At 43.8% G+C, this 14,353-nt stretch overlaps 1 protein-coding gene and 1 pseudogene across 5 annotated transcripts in view; both read right to left on the bottom strand.

Moving 5' to 3' along the window:
* The window catches only part of LOC126198710 (glycine receptor subunit alpha-3), a 646,434-nt gene that overhangs the window by 318,845 nt on the left and 313,236 nt on the right, over positions 1 to 14,353 (bottom strand). The window lies entirely within an intron of this gene.
* On the bottom strand, positions 3,971 to 4,088 carry LOC126199928 (5S ribosomal RNA; annotated as a pseudogene).

Raw genomic sequence — 14,353 nt, 5'->3', positions numbered from 1 at the left:
AGCCATACCGTGGTATTCCATGCGTCTTACCATTACACTGCAAAGTAGCATTCGTGCCAAGGATTATGTGAGCATTTTGGCTGATCAGGCCCATGCCATGACACAATGTTTCGTTACCAATGATGATGCCGTGTTCCCAGACGACAGGGCGCCTGTTAACACAACTCGGATCGCCCAGGACTAATTTTGTAAGCACAGGGATGAGGTGTCGCATCTTCCATTGCCATCAAAGTCACCAGATGTCAATATTATTGAGCCTTTGGAGAGAACGGTGCGTGATAACTATCCACCTGCATCATCGTCACCTGAACTTGCAATTATTTTGCAGGAAGAATGATATAACATATCCTTGGAAACATCTAGACATCCAACTATGATCTCTGGAATTTGCACATAACTAAGCTAAACAAAACAGCGCAAAGCATGCTGAGTCTACGAATCGCAGTTTTCGCGAACTAATACTAGTTTTATCTGAATGCGCGGCACCGGATACAAAAATTATTTTAAAATGTTGTTGTTGTGGTCTTCAGTCCTGAGACTGGTTTGATGCAGCTCTCCATGCTACTCTACCCTGTGCAAGCTTCTTCATCTCCCAGTACCTACTGCAACCTACATCCTTCTGAATCTGCTTAGTGTATTGATCTCTTGGTCTCCCTCTACGATTTTTACCCTCCACGCTGCCCTCCCATACTAAATTGGTGATCCCTTGATGCCTCAGAACATGTCCTACCAACGGAGACCTTCTTCTAGTCAAGTTGTGCCACAAACTTCTCTTCTCCCCAATCCTATTCAATACCTCCTCATTAGTTATGTGATATAGCCAGCTAATCTTCAGCATTCTTCTGTAGCACCACATTTCGAAAGCTTCAATTCTCTTCTTGTCTAAACTATTTATCGTCCATGTTTCACTTCCATACATGGCTACACTCCATACAAATTCTTTCAGAAACGATTTCCTGACACTTAAATCTATACTCGATGTTAACAAATTTCTCTTCTTCAGAAACGATTTCCTTGCCATTGCCAGTCTACATTTTATATCCTCTCTACTTCGACCATCATCAGTTATTTTACTCCCCAAATAGCAAAACTCCTTTACTACTTTAAGTGTCTCATTTCCTAATCTAATTCCCTCAGCATCACCCGATTTAATTTGACTACAGTCCATTATCCTCGTTTTGCTTTTGTTGATGTTCATCTTATATCCTTCTTTCAAGACACTGCCAATTCCGTTCAACCGCTCTTCCAAGTCCTTTGCTGTCTCTGACAGAATTACAATGTCATCGGCGAACCTCAAAGTTTTTACTTCTTCTCCATGAATTTTAATACCTACTCCGAATTTTTCTTTTGTTTCCTTTACTGCTTGCTCAATATACAGATTGAATAACATCGGGGAGAGGCTACAACCCTGTCTCACTCCTTTCCCAACCACTGCTTCCCTTTCATGCCCCTCGACTCTTATAACTGCCATCTGGTTTCTGTACAAATTGTAAATAGCCTTTCGCTCCCTGTATTTTACCCCTGCCACCTTCAGAATTTGAAAGAGAGTATTCCAGTTAACGTTGTCAAAAGCTTTCTCTAAGTCTACAAATGCTAGAAACGTACGTTTGCCTTTTCTTAATCTTTCTTCTAAGATAAGTCGTAAGGTTAGTATTGCCTCACGTGTTCCAACATTTCTACGGAATCCAAACTGATCTTCACCGAGGTCCGCTTCTACCAGTTTTTCCATTCGTCTGTAAAGAATTCGCGTTAGTATTTTGCAGCTGTGACTTATTAAACTGATAGTTCGGTAATTTTCACATCTGTCAACACCTGCTTTCTTTGGTATTGGAATTATTATATTCTTCTTGAAGTCTGTGGGTATTTCGCCTGTCTCATACATCTTGCTCACCAGATGGTAGAGTTTTGTCATGACTGGTTCTCCTAAGGCCATCAGTAGTTCTAATGGAATGTTGTCTACTCCCAGGGCCTTGTTTCGACTAAGGTCTTTCAGTGCTCTGAAAAAACTCTTCACGCAGTATCTTATCTCCCATTTCATCTTCATCTACATCCTCTTCCATTTCCATAATATTGTCCTCAAGTACATCGCCCTTGTATAAACCCTCTATATACTCCTTCCACCTTTCTGCCTTCCCTTCTTTGCTTAGAACTGGGTTGCCATCTGAGCTCTTGATATTCATACAAGTGGTTCTCTTCTCTACAAAGGTCTCTTTAATTTTCCTGTAGGCAGTATCTATCTTACCCCTAGTGAGACAAGCCTCTACATCCTTACATTTGTCCTCTAGCCATCCCTGCTTAGCCATTTTGCACTTCCTGTCGATCTCATTTTTGAGACGTTTGTATTCCCTTTTGCCTGCTTCATTTACTGCATTTTTATATTTTCTCCTTTCATCAATTAAATTCAATATTTCTTCTGTTACCCAAGGATTTCTATTAGCCCTCGTCTTTTTACCTACTTGATCCTCTGCTGCCTTCACTACTTCATCCCTCAGAGCTACCCATTCTTCTTCTACTGTATTTCTTTCCCCCATTCCTGTCAATTGTTCCCTTATGCTCTCCCTGAAACTCTGTACAACCTCTGGTTCTTTCAGTTTATCCAGGTCCCATCTCCTTAAATTCCCACCTTTTTGCAGTTTCTTCAATTTCAATCTGCAGTTCATAACCAATAGATTGTGGTCAGAATCCACATCTGCCCCTGGAAATGTCTTACAATTTAAAACCTGGTTCCTAAATCTCTGTCTTACCATTATATAATCTATCTGATACATTTTAGTATCTCCAGGATTCTTCCAGGTATACAACCTTCTTTTATGATTCTTGAACCAAGTGTGATTTTAAAATGTGTAGGAAGAATGTCTGCTTCATTTCGTACGCATGCACCACTTCTAACTTCAGTCCAATATGTTCAGGCATATCGATTAATCAATTCCTCGTTATATCACTTCGGAGATATTAGCTATCAAGTGCGGCATGGGCACTTGAAAGGGGTTCCGTTATCACAGTACCGTACTGTAGTTATCAGAGGCCCTCTATTTAATCAGCTGCTTGAGAACAGTCTCTGTGATACATTAACTGATTGTACTGACACTCGAGATGAGATGAGATACTTTCACGGTCGTTATACGAGGACAACTTCCCTCGTGAAATTATATTACATATTTATATTTCGTTCTTCTTTTACTTTTTTCCCCCGAATCGTGGACATTATGGCATTCAGCAACTCAGTTACGAACCATTTATTTACATATAAATAGGAAAACGGTTGTCTATGCAGTTGACTTAACTCTGTCGGCCGGTGTGGCCGTGCTGTTCTGGGCGCTTCAGTCTGGAACCGCATGACCGCTACGGTCGCAGGTTCCAATGCTGCCTCGGGCATGAATGTGTGTGATGTCCTTGGCTTGGTTGGGTTTGGGTGGTTCTGAGTTCTAGGGGATTGATGACCACAGATGTTAAGGCTCATAGTGCTCAGAGCCAATTTTGACTTTGTCAGTTAACGAGCATTGCGCTCTCATTTAAATATATGGCCGAAAGAGTCAGCCTACAGGAATTGTGAAACGAACCCTGTCGTCCAGGATCGTGTGCCACAAAGGGCGCAGATTCCCCACGAGATGGGGAAACTCACAGGCATCCATTGTCTATTGACGCCTAAACGCTGTAGTGTGCGAGTGAGACAGACGAGAACCCACATCATAGAGAAATCCAGTAGAAGGCTTTTGTGGCCAAGGAGATGTGGCAATGTTAAATATGGCGGACCTAAGATCGGCTATAAAGGGAAACATTTATGGCACTCCGTCTTCAGGCCACAAGTGGCCCATCGGGACCATCCTCGGCTGAGGATGCGGGTAGGAGGGGCGTGCGGTCAGCACACCGCTCTCCCGGTAGTTACGATGGTTTTCTTTGACCGGAGCCGCTACTATTCGGTCGAGTAGCTCCTCAATTGGCATCACGAGGCTGAGTGCACCCCGAAAAATGGCAACAGCGCATGGCGGCCTGGATGGTCACCCATCCAAGCACCGGCCACGCCCGACAGTGCTTAACTTCGGTGATCTCACGGGAACTGGTGTATTCACTGCGGCAAGGCCGTTGCCGAAACAGTTATGGAAACTTTAATTCTGTAGTGATGCAGGGAATTAAGCCACTGTTGTTTTAATCTACCGTCCTTCATAAATTTTCATGGTGATCCCAATAAAACTTGAATATTGATCATATCTATAATAGTTTAGGATTTACTGTTAAAGTGAAATTAACAATTTTCGTAACAAAGACCTGAATGCTAAAATCTGAACGCTTTGGTCAATCTTAACGATCGACATTTTATATAGCAGCGCATCATTAAAATGACAAACGTTGTAAATATCAACTCCGTATTTTTATTTGTTTAAAAGATATGGTAACTTAAATCATCAGTATTTTTAATTAAGCATCAGATCATTATTTCCTCCACACAAAACACATTGAGTGATGACAGCATAACACCTTATTGAATCATTAGGTAATAGAATATTTGTTGTAAAGTTTAGTGCATAATAGTTACTTTTGCTTTTTATCTATTTATCAGAAAGCACATTGGTGCAAGGCTATTGGCCGCGGCATTCAAAGCTAAGAAGGAAAATGTGTTGATTTTATGTAAAAGAATTTAACGTTTATTATCTAATGGATATTGTTGTTTCTTTATTTAGAACGTGAAAGTGGTCGAGCTTTGATTATTTAAAAATGTTAAAATGTAAAATAATGTAGAATAAGTGTAGCCAATCAGATTTACGGCTTCAGGAAAGGGAACTGCCTTAGTCAGTGGAGCGAAGATGTTCGGTGCGCGGGAAAGGTGGTCGGAGACGGGCAGAGGACAGTTCTGGTCGAGACACCAAAGTGCACAGTTCGGATTGAGACGCGAAAGTGGACAGTCGGTCTTTAGGCAGCTAGGAAGTGAAACGACTTAGAAAATTTCGCGTTGTGTGGTGTCGCGGGACTTAGTCTCTGAGCGGTAAGCAGCCGCGCGCATGGAGTGAACTCTAACTTTACGTGTAAATATCGAGGTGGAGTATTTTGCTTCGCGATGAGATTGTGAATGATCGAACTGTGTCAAATGTATATGCGCTCGAGTGTAACAGTAACTCTAAATACGACCACTGTCGCTATAAGTTTTCTCTCTGAATAAACATCATTCTAACCAAATGGCAACAGTGTGGCCTACATCATTTATGAGTCGTTAATTTAGTTCCCAATATTACTATTACTGTTATTATATGCTATATTAACTTCGTATTTGGCAATTTAACCAAAGGGTCACAAGTGTGTAATTTAGGGCGTGTAATGCGACACGTGAGGTTCAACCACTAGACGAGTTTGAGCCAAGACATTTCGACGAAGAGGAACCGCATGTGAGCCCGAACATCTTTGGGATGTTAGCTCGCAACTCTCACTGAATCTACAACCACTAGCGGTAAAATTCGATGTAGTAATACGTTGAGTTCAGTGCGTACAAAGTAATTATCATTATGACGAAAATAAACATGTTTTCTTATTACACTTGTACACTTAATTATACAGGGTGGATTACCTAAAACTTGCACCGCAGATATTGCGGAAATGAAATTTGCTGTTGATGTGCAGTTTTCACAGAATGTATTGGTAGTCAGGGAGCTCGTATTGTTAGCCAATCAATAGATTGTAATAATACTTAGAAAGCGTATTTTTTGTGCATACATACAATTTTTAAATGGATCTATGTCTATTGACATTAACAAACTAAAAGTGGGGTACATTAGAGTGTCAGTGATGTTTGGTGTAGGACTCCAGTGCGCTTACGAGATATCGTATACTGCAAAGTTTCCACACCGACAGTTGCTTTTTGCCGTTCATCCCGCGTAGTTTCTGGGCACGACGCTGTTATGTTTGCGTCCAGCGTGCCTGCGTGTCACTTGAACGTACTGCGACTTGTTAGTTAGTGTGTAACACTCCAAGCAGTTGGTAGTAAGTGGACGATGGTGTTTACCAGTGCAGAAAAAGCCGACATGCTTATGGCGTAAGGAGAGTGTAGTAAAAATGCAGTTCGTTCTTGAAGATGTATGGGGCAAGACAACCCAATAAACGTCAACCATCTCGGCAGTTATTTATCAATCTCTTCAAATACTTACGTGGAAGTGTAACACCTGTACAACGTAACATAAGGAAACAAGTGACGAGAGACGAGAGTTAAATTAATTTTCTTGCTGCTGTTGCAGTTGATCCTGACGTTAGATCCCGGGCAATCGCTCAAGGAAGTGGCATGAGTCAGGCAAATGTCATACGCATTCTCCATCGACATGGTTCCATCTCTATCACATCTCTCACTATCAAGAGCTGCATGGAAATGATTTTGAGAATCGTATTAACTTCTGTAGATGGGCATTAAGACACGATACTCGAAATGTATCATATATTTTGTTAAGTGATAAAGCCATATTTACCAATCATGGCCAGGTAAACTGCCGAAACAATCGCCATTGCTCTGTTGACAATACCCATTGGCCCGTTTTCCATAGACGGAACACTGAACGCGTACAAGTGTCGCAGCCTCCTAACCGGCCATCTTCCATGGATGCTAGAAGACGTTCCTCTGCAGACTATGAGGAACTTGTGGTGCCAGCCTGAATGGCTGTCCAGCTCACAGTACATGAAGTACTGCAGTATATCTTCACGAATTGTTTTCAAATCGTTAGATTAGACGCAGAGGAACTGTATTTTGGCGAATCCGTTCTCCGGATTTGACGCCTGTAGATTTTTTCTGGGGGGAATGTTGACAGACGCTGTCTATAAGGAATACGAACTACACCCGATGATATGCAACGATGTATTGTTGCAGCCTGCTCGAACATCTCCGCTAAAATGCTAGCACGTGTGCAAAAGACGTTCCATACCACATTGAAAGCATGTATTGCTGCTGCCGGTGGTCATTCTGAACACAACTGGTGATGGTCAACTGCCTCGATACTTGTCAGAATACACATAACTAGTGTGTGCACTTGCATTATTCTTTAGTGTGTGCTACTTCAGATATTGTACAAGTGTCGGTGTGTGAATTTTCCAAAATACGATATCTCATAAATGACTCGCACTAGAATCCTATGACAAACACCACTGACATTCTAATTCGCCCTGCTTTTAGTTTGTTAATACATTAGGCATTGATCAGCTTAAAAAAGTGAATCTTTGCACAAAACATACACTTTATAAATATTATTACAATCTGTTGATCGGCTACTAATACGGACCGCTGGGTACCACTCCATTATATGAGAACTGCACATCAGTAGGACTGTACATTTTCGAAATACTTGGTGTGCAACTTTTAGGTGATTCACCTTGTATAAAGCATTAAGTCAGTAAGAAAACACTTGCCAACTTTTAGCTACAAAGTGCACAAAAGTTCATGAACGTTAAAATTTCTGGTCTTACAGTCGTCTTTTAATTCCCAGCAATTCATTTTCTTTCTTTCGCAGCACTGGGAAGCATTAAATATTTTCAAATTATTGCTGAGGACTCCTATCGGTAAAGAAATGTATTCCTATCGTCAACAAGTACAAGACGTAACTTTATTATAAAGATGAGTGTTTCGAAATGACGTCCAACAAGAGCGTAAGATCTGCACTGATGATTCAAAAGAATGCAACACGAAAGTTACGTAACCATAGCCTTCGTGGTCACGAGCCTTGTGTGAGACGAAAACAGTTGTAGGGAAGCTGTCGGGAAGCGTTCAAAGGCCATGAATAATGTTCTCATTACTGAAAAATAACTCTATGAATTTAGAGAAAAACTGATAGCGTGTAATGTGTTGTTAAATTGTAAATATTTTGCGTTACTTAGGATCAATGTGGCTGTTTTTACTTGTCGAGTGCATTTCACCTTATATATCCACTTGTTCTTTTTTTTTTTTTTTTTTTTTTTTTTTTTTTTTTTTTTTTTGAGTTTCACCATGAGAATCAAAAAGTGAAGATTTGCAGAAAACTTTCCAGAGAACGGTCGTGTGCCTGCGGCCTTAACTAACTCTCAAGTGAGTACAAATATCAAGTGCAGTATTATTACCCTCTCTTTTAGCAGAAATCTGCGCACTTGTGCGCCTCTCTTATCGTGCAATGGTAAACACTTCAGTATTCCAAGGCTCTGCATTTGTTCTACGCTATACGTTCAAACTAATGACAGCGTTAGAGCTTTGGCCGCGCTATGAAACGTCCGCTGTGAGAGGGACGATGGGCACTGAAAGACGAAAGAGCCCTGTTCGTATGCGAAACACGAGTAGCGAAGTCCTAGTCGCAAATATCAGCCATCTCTTTGTCAGTGTGGTAAGTGGGCGAATGTTGGCAGTTCAGATAGTAGCATCTGTTCGAGCTGACATGTGTACAAGCTGCTGCGACTTCATGGCACGGGGAAGTCCTCAAAATAGAATAACTGCTCTAAAAGTCGTTACACACGGTGATTTTTCCACCGTGTACGAACTCTAGGGACTGATCGATGAGAGGATTCACGAAGCGAAATGTAGTGTGAGGACGGCTATGCGAGAGACGTTCAATGAATTCGAAAGTAAAGTTCTGTGTATTGACTTGGCAGAAAATCCCATGAAATTTTGGTCTTATGTCAAAGCGGTAGGTGGATCAAAACAAAATGTCCAGACACACTGTGACCAAAATGGTACTGAAACAGAGGATGACAGACTAAAGGCCGAAATACTAAATGTCTTTTTCCAAAGCTGTTTCACAGAGGAAGACTGCACTGTAGTTCCTTCTCTATATTGTCGCACAGACGACAAAATGGTAGATATCGAAATAGATGACAGTGGGATAGAAATACAATTAAAATCGCTCAAAAGAGGAAAGGCCGCTGGACCTGATGGGATACCAGTTCGATTTTACACAGAGCACGCGAAGGAAATTGCCCCCCTTCTTGCAGCGGTGTACCGTAGGTCTCTAGAAGAGAGTGGCGTTCCAAAGGATTGGAAAAGGGCACAGGACATCCCCGTTTTCAAGAAGGGACGACGAACAGATATGCAGAACTATAGACTTATATCTCTGACGTCGATCAGTTGTAGAATTTTGCAACACGTATTACGTTCGAGTACAATCACTTTTCTGGAGACTTGAAATATACTCTGTAGGATTCACCATCGGTTTAGAAAAAGACGATCGTGTGAAACCCAGCTCGCGCTATTCGTCCACGAGACTCAGAGGGCCGTGGACACGGGTTACCGGATAGATGCCGTGTTTCTTGACTTCCGCAAGGCGTTTGATACAGTTCCCCACAGCCTTTTAATGAACAAAGTAAGAGCATATGGACTATCAGGCCAATTGTGTGATTGAATTGAAGAGTTTCTACATAACAGAATCCAGCATGTCATTCTCAATGGAGAGAAGTCTTCCGAAGTAAGAGTGATTTCAGGTGTGCCGCAGGGGAGTGTCGTAGGACCGTTGCTATTCACAATGTATATAAATGACCTTGTGGATAACATTGGAAGTTCACTCAGGCTTTTTGCGGGTGATGCTGTAGTATATCGAGAAGTTGTAACAATGGAAAATTGTACTGAAATGCAGGAGGATCTGCAACGAATTGACGCATGGTGCAGGGAATGGCAACTGAATCTCAATGTAGACAAGTGCAATGTTCTGCGAATACATAGAAAGAAAGATCCTTTTTCATTTAGCTACAATACAGCAGGTCAGCAACTGGAAGCAGTTAATTCCATAAATTATCTGGGAGTAGGCATTAGGAGTGATTTAAAATGGAATGACCATATGAAATTAATCGTCGGTAAAGCAGATGCCTGAGATTCATTGGAAGAATCCTAAGGAAATGCAGTCCGAAAACAACTGAAGTAGGTTACAGTACACTTGTTCGCCCACTGCTTGAATACTACTCACCGGTGTGGGATCCGTACCAGATAGGGTTGATAGAAGAGACAGAGACGATCCAACGGAGAGCAGCGCGCTTCGTTACAGGATCATTTAGTAATTGCGAAAGCGTTACGGAGATGGCAGATAAACTCCAGTGGAAGACTGTGCAAGATAGACGCTCAGTAGTTCGGTACGGGCTTTTGTTGAAGTTTCGAGAAAATACCTTCAACGAGGAGTCAAGCAGTATATTGCTCCCTCCTACGTATATCTCGCGAAGAGACCATGAGGATAAAATCGAGAGGTTAGAGCCCACAATAGGCATACCGACAATGTTTCTTTCCAGCAACAATACGAGACTGGAATAGAAGGGAGAACCGATAGAAATATTTAAGGTACTGTCCGCCACACACCGTCAGGTGGCTTGCGGAGTATTGATGTAGATGAGATGTACAACAAAAGAGGTCTAGTGAACTTATGGTTTCCATGCTAGAGACCGTTTACTCGATCATACATTGTTACAGAGACTGCGCTCTAATACGCGCTGTACCACGCAGTCACAGTTACAGTATGTGCTGAGGATGGTTTCCATGTCCCCCAACGCATGCCTGTACGCGCCATATCATGTTCTGTATCACACGTCCACATCCGCTAGGCTGCATCCGAACAGTGTCAAAGGTAGCATGAATACGCTGCTCCATTGTCTCCACTTCTGTAATGGGCTCAGCAGACACGATACTTTTGAGATGGCGCCATAACCAGAAATAGCACGGGTTGAGATCCGCTGAACGAGCAGGCCATGCAACTGGACATCCTCGTCCGATCCAACGACCAGGATAGACACGATTGAGATGCGTCCGGAAGTTAATGGTGTAGTGGGCTGGAGCACCATCACGCAGCAGCTACGTAACCCTTTGAATCACCAGTGACACTTCTTCCAGCAGGGGAGGCAAAGTGACCCACAAGAAACGCCGGCAGTTCCGTCCTGTTAGGCGACGTGGAAGGAAGACTACTCCCAAAATTCTGTCGCCAATTATCCCGGCCCACACATTCCGGCTGCACCGATGCTGATGATTCGCTGTCATCGTACCATGGGGGTCTGCATACTATTCCACAGTTATGGAAGTTGATGCGTAAAGTTGGCCTCATCTGTGAATGGGATGGATGACACAAATCCCGGAACCGTGGTTTCCTGGCGAAGAAGGCAGTGATAAAAGTGCTCCCGATGTGGAAAGTCTGTCGCTAGTAAGCCCTAAACACGCTGTAAGAGACAAGGGTAGTAACAATCGTCATAGAGAGTGTTCCACGTCGTCATCTGGCTTACCCTGTACTGGCGAGCCAACTGCCTGGTACTGTCACGGCGATCGCTTCCACACCTCTAATCACTTTTTCCTCCAAGTCTGGAGACCGAATGCCCGCATCTCGTGGTCGTGCGGTAGCGTTCTCGCTTCCCACGCCCGGGTTCCCGGGTTCGATTCCCGGCGGGGTCAGGGATTTTCTCTGCCTCGTGATGGCTGGGTGTTGTGTTAGGTTAGTTAGGTTTAAGTAGTTCTAAGTTCTAGGGGACTGATGACCATAGATGTTAAGTCCCATAGCGCTCAGAGCCATTTCAACCATTGGTGACCGAACATTTTGGGTACGTCCTTCATGATTTCCTGCTTCCTGAAACGACCGTGTCTCAGACAAACGGCGAAACACTGTTGCAAGCATTGAATGCTGTGGCTGTTGTCGGCGAGCATGTCTCCTAATACAACCTTGCTGCCAGTCGCCCGTTGCCAAAAAAATGGTTCAAATGGCTCTGAGCACTATGAGACTTAACATCTGATGTCATCAGTCCCCTAGAACTTAGAACTACTTACACCTAACTAATCTAAGGACATCACACACATCCATGCCCAAGGCAGAATTCCAACCTGCGACCGTAGCGGTCGCGCGGTTCCAGACTGAAGCGCCTAGAACCACTCGGCCACAGCGCCCGTTGCCACTTGCCCTGTCCGTAAGTGAACACCATGTGAGCGAGCTCTCGATTCGAAGACGGAACCATGGTGTACAGCGAGTTTTAGTCTCTGTAACAAAGAGTGATTGAATAAATTATCTCTAGCATGGAAACCACACATTCCCGGACATAAGTTCATTAGACCTTTTCTGTTCCATATCCTCTCATCGATCAGTCCCTAGGGTTTGTACACGGTGGAAAAAAATCACCTTGTATAAGAGACTATAAAATTGGCAAACGTATCACTGTTTTGCCACTTGACTCAATTTCGTATTATACAGTTCAACTTTCCGAAAAACAGTGGCACCTAATGTTATTCTTGCTCTCCTCAGTCCAAAACCTGTGAGTAAGAATGCAGTGACGACTTGGTGACACATCCAAGCAAATAGCGCCTGAGAGCGCGAAAGCCCGGAAGGCTTGCTGTGAACTTAATGGCTAACCTGAAGCACTCCAGTGGCACTGGAGTACATTCGTGAAGACCTTGGTAGCTCGGTGTTCGATAGTTCTCATATCTGATGGCCGTGCTCAACATCAGATAATGTACCAGCATCACTGGAGTGCTTCATGCCAGTCGTTAGTTTTGTGACACAAACATCTCAGAAAACTTCCACACATTCACAGCCACAATTCACGAAATTTTTCAGATATATCTTGCACTTATATTTCAATAAAACCAGTAGTTGTTGCTATAAAGCCATTTGATATTTTTGTATAGCCTCTTGTTACTGCCACAAGCCATTTTGAAAGACCTTCGTTACAGGCGGTAGATTCCAAAAAATGGTTGTATTGCTACGTATGCGTCCAAACATACTTCATTCCTTATAACAAAGGATCTAGCTGTGAATAAATGTTGGCAATCATTGGATAAAAAAAGTGTCACTTCAAGTCCAGCTACGGGCTCTGTCAGCCTCTCGTCCTTGCAAAGATCGTCGAATTGCTTCTCTTTTGCTTTCATTCGTTTGTAAGGCGATTTACACTGAGTGGTCCGTATTTCACCGTCAAACAGCACGTTGTATAACCCTTTGGTGCTAGCTACTACTGACAACAACCGACTGACTAAAGTCGACAGGACCGATTGCGGACCTCTGATACAGAGCCGAGTGGAGGGTCTGAATCAGAGGTTCAGACGGTTCTGCGACCGTGTAGGCTGCAGATACCTCGACTTGCGCCAAAAGGTGGTTGGGTTTCGGGTTCCGCTGAATAGGTCAGGTGTCCACTATATGCAAGAGTCGGCTACACGCGTAGCAGGGGCTGTGTGGCGTGGACTGGGCGGTTTTTTAGGTTACAGGGTCTCGGGAAAACACAAGAAGGGCTTCAGTCACAAAGGGTGCACGTTGAACACAGGAATAACGAAGATAAAGGAACCACTGGTATAACAGTTGTAAATGGTTCAAATGGCTCTGAGTACTATGGGACTCAACTGCTGAGGTCATAAGTGCCCTAGAACTTAGAACTACTTAAACCTAACTAACCTAAGGACAACACACACATCCATGCCCGAGGCAGGATTCGAACCTGCGACCGTAGCGATGGCACGGTACCAGACTGTAGCGCCTAGAACTGCTCGGCCGCCAGCGGCCGGCCAGTTGAAAGTGTCGTAGCTGTGTTAGGAAAGTACCAGCGCTAATAGAAAGCACTGACGCTCAAATCGTTATAGGCAGTGAAAGCTGGCTAAAGCCGGATATAAGCTCAGCCGAAGTTTTTGCGAAGAACCTAACGGTGTTCCGAAAGGGTAGGCTTTTTGCTCTTAGTAGTTTAGCCGCGCGGTGTTAGCCGAGCGGTCAGGCGCTGCAGTCATGGACTGTGCGGCTGGTCCCGGCGGAGGTTCGAATCCTCCCTCGGGCATGGGTGTGTGTGTTTGTCCTTAGGATAATTTAGGTTAAGTAGTGTGTAAGATTAGGGACTAATGACCTTAGCAGTTAAGTGCTGTTATAACCAGGAATAACACAATAACCTCTTCAGTCTGGTTTATTAAATCACAAATCACTTTTTAACAATTATGTTAGCCAAGCGTCTACCCAGGCTCACACTCAGAAGTAATGCATAATTAAAGTTTGGTTATACCAATGTCCGAATGTGCATGGTGGGGAGCACGTCCCGTAATTATTCCCAAGTCCAGTTAAGTTCAGTCTCTCCAAGTGAAGTCGCAAGATTTCCGCCGAGCAGCCAGGTAACCTCGAGTGGTGCGGCGAGTCCTCCACAAGCAGGTGGAACACGGCGTACTGCACTTCCCGATGAAAACTGTCGTTTGCGGCGGCGGCCGGGTTTATATAAGGCTTGCTAGTTAATGGAGCCGTCGGCTGGGGTTGCTGTTTTCCAGGGAAAACCAATCGCAATGTTTCCTGTCGTAGCCAATTGCTGGGTGCTGACAAACGCGCGCGCGCGAAGGCGGCCAGCGATGGTAGCCGCGAGCCGCCCGGAGAAGTGCGGCCAGCGATGTATTTCTCGGCCACGTAAGGGAGCGTGCGTGTGAAGACGGCCAGCGATGGAAGCAGCGGGC

The sequence above is a fragment of the Schistocerca nitens genome, chromosome 8 (genome assembly GCF_023898315.1).
Source record: "Schistocerca nitens isolate TAMUIC-IGC-003100 chromosome 8, iqSchNite1.1, whole genome shotgun sequence".
Lineage (NCBI taxonomy): Eukaryota > Metazoa > Arthropoda > Insecta > Orthoptera > Acrididae > Schistocerca > Schistocerca nitens.
The sequence above is the reverse complement of the archived record's forward strand: the minus strand, read 5'-3'. Positions and strand labels throughout refer to the sequence as shown.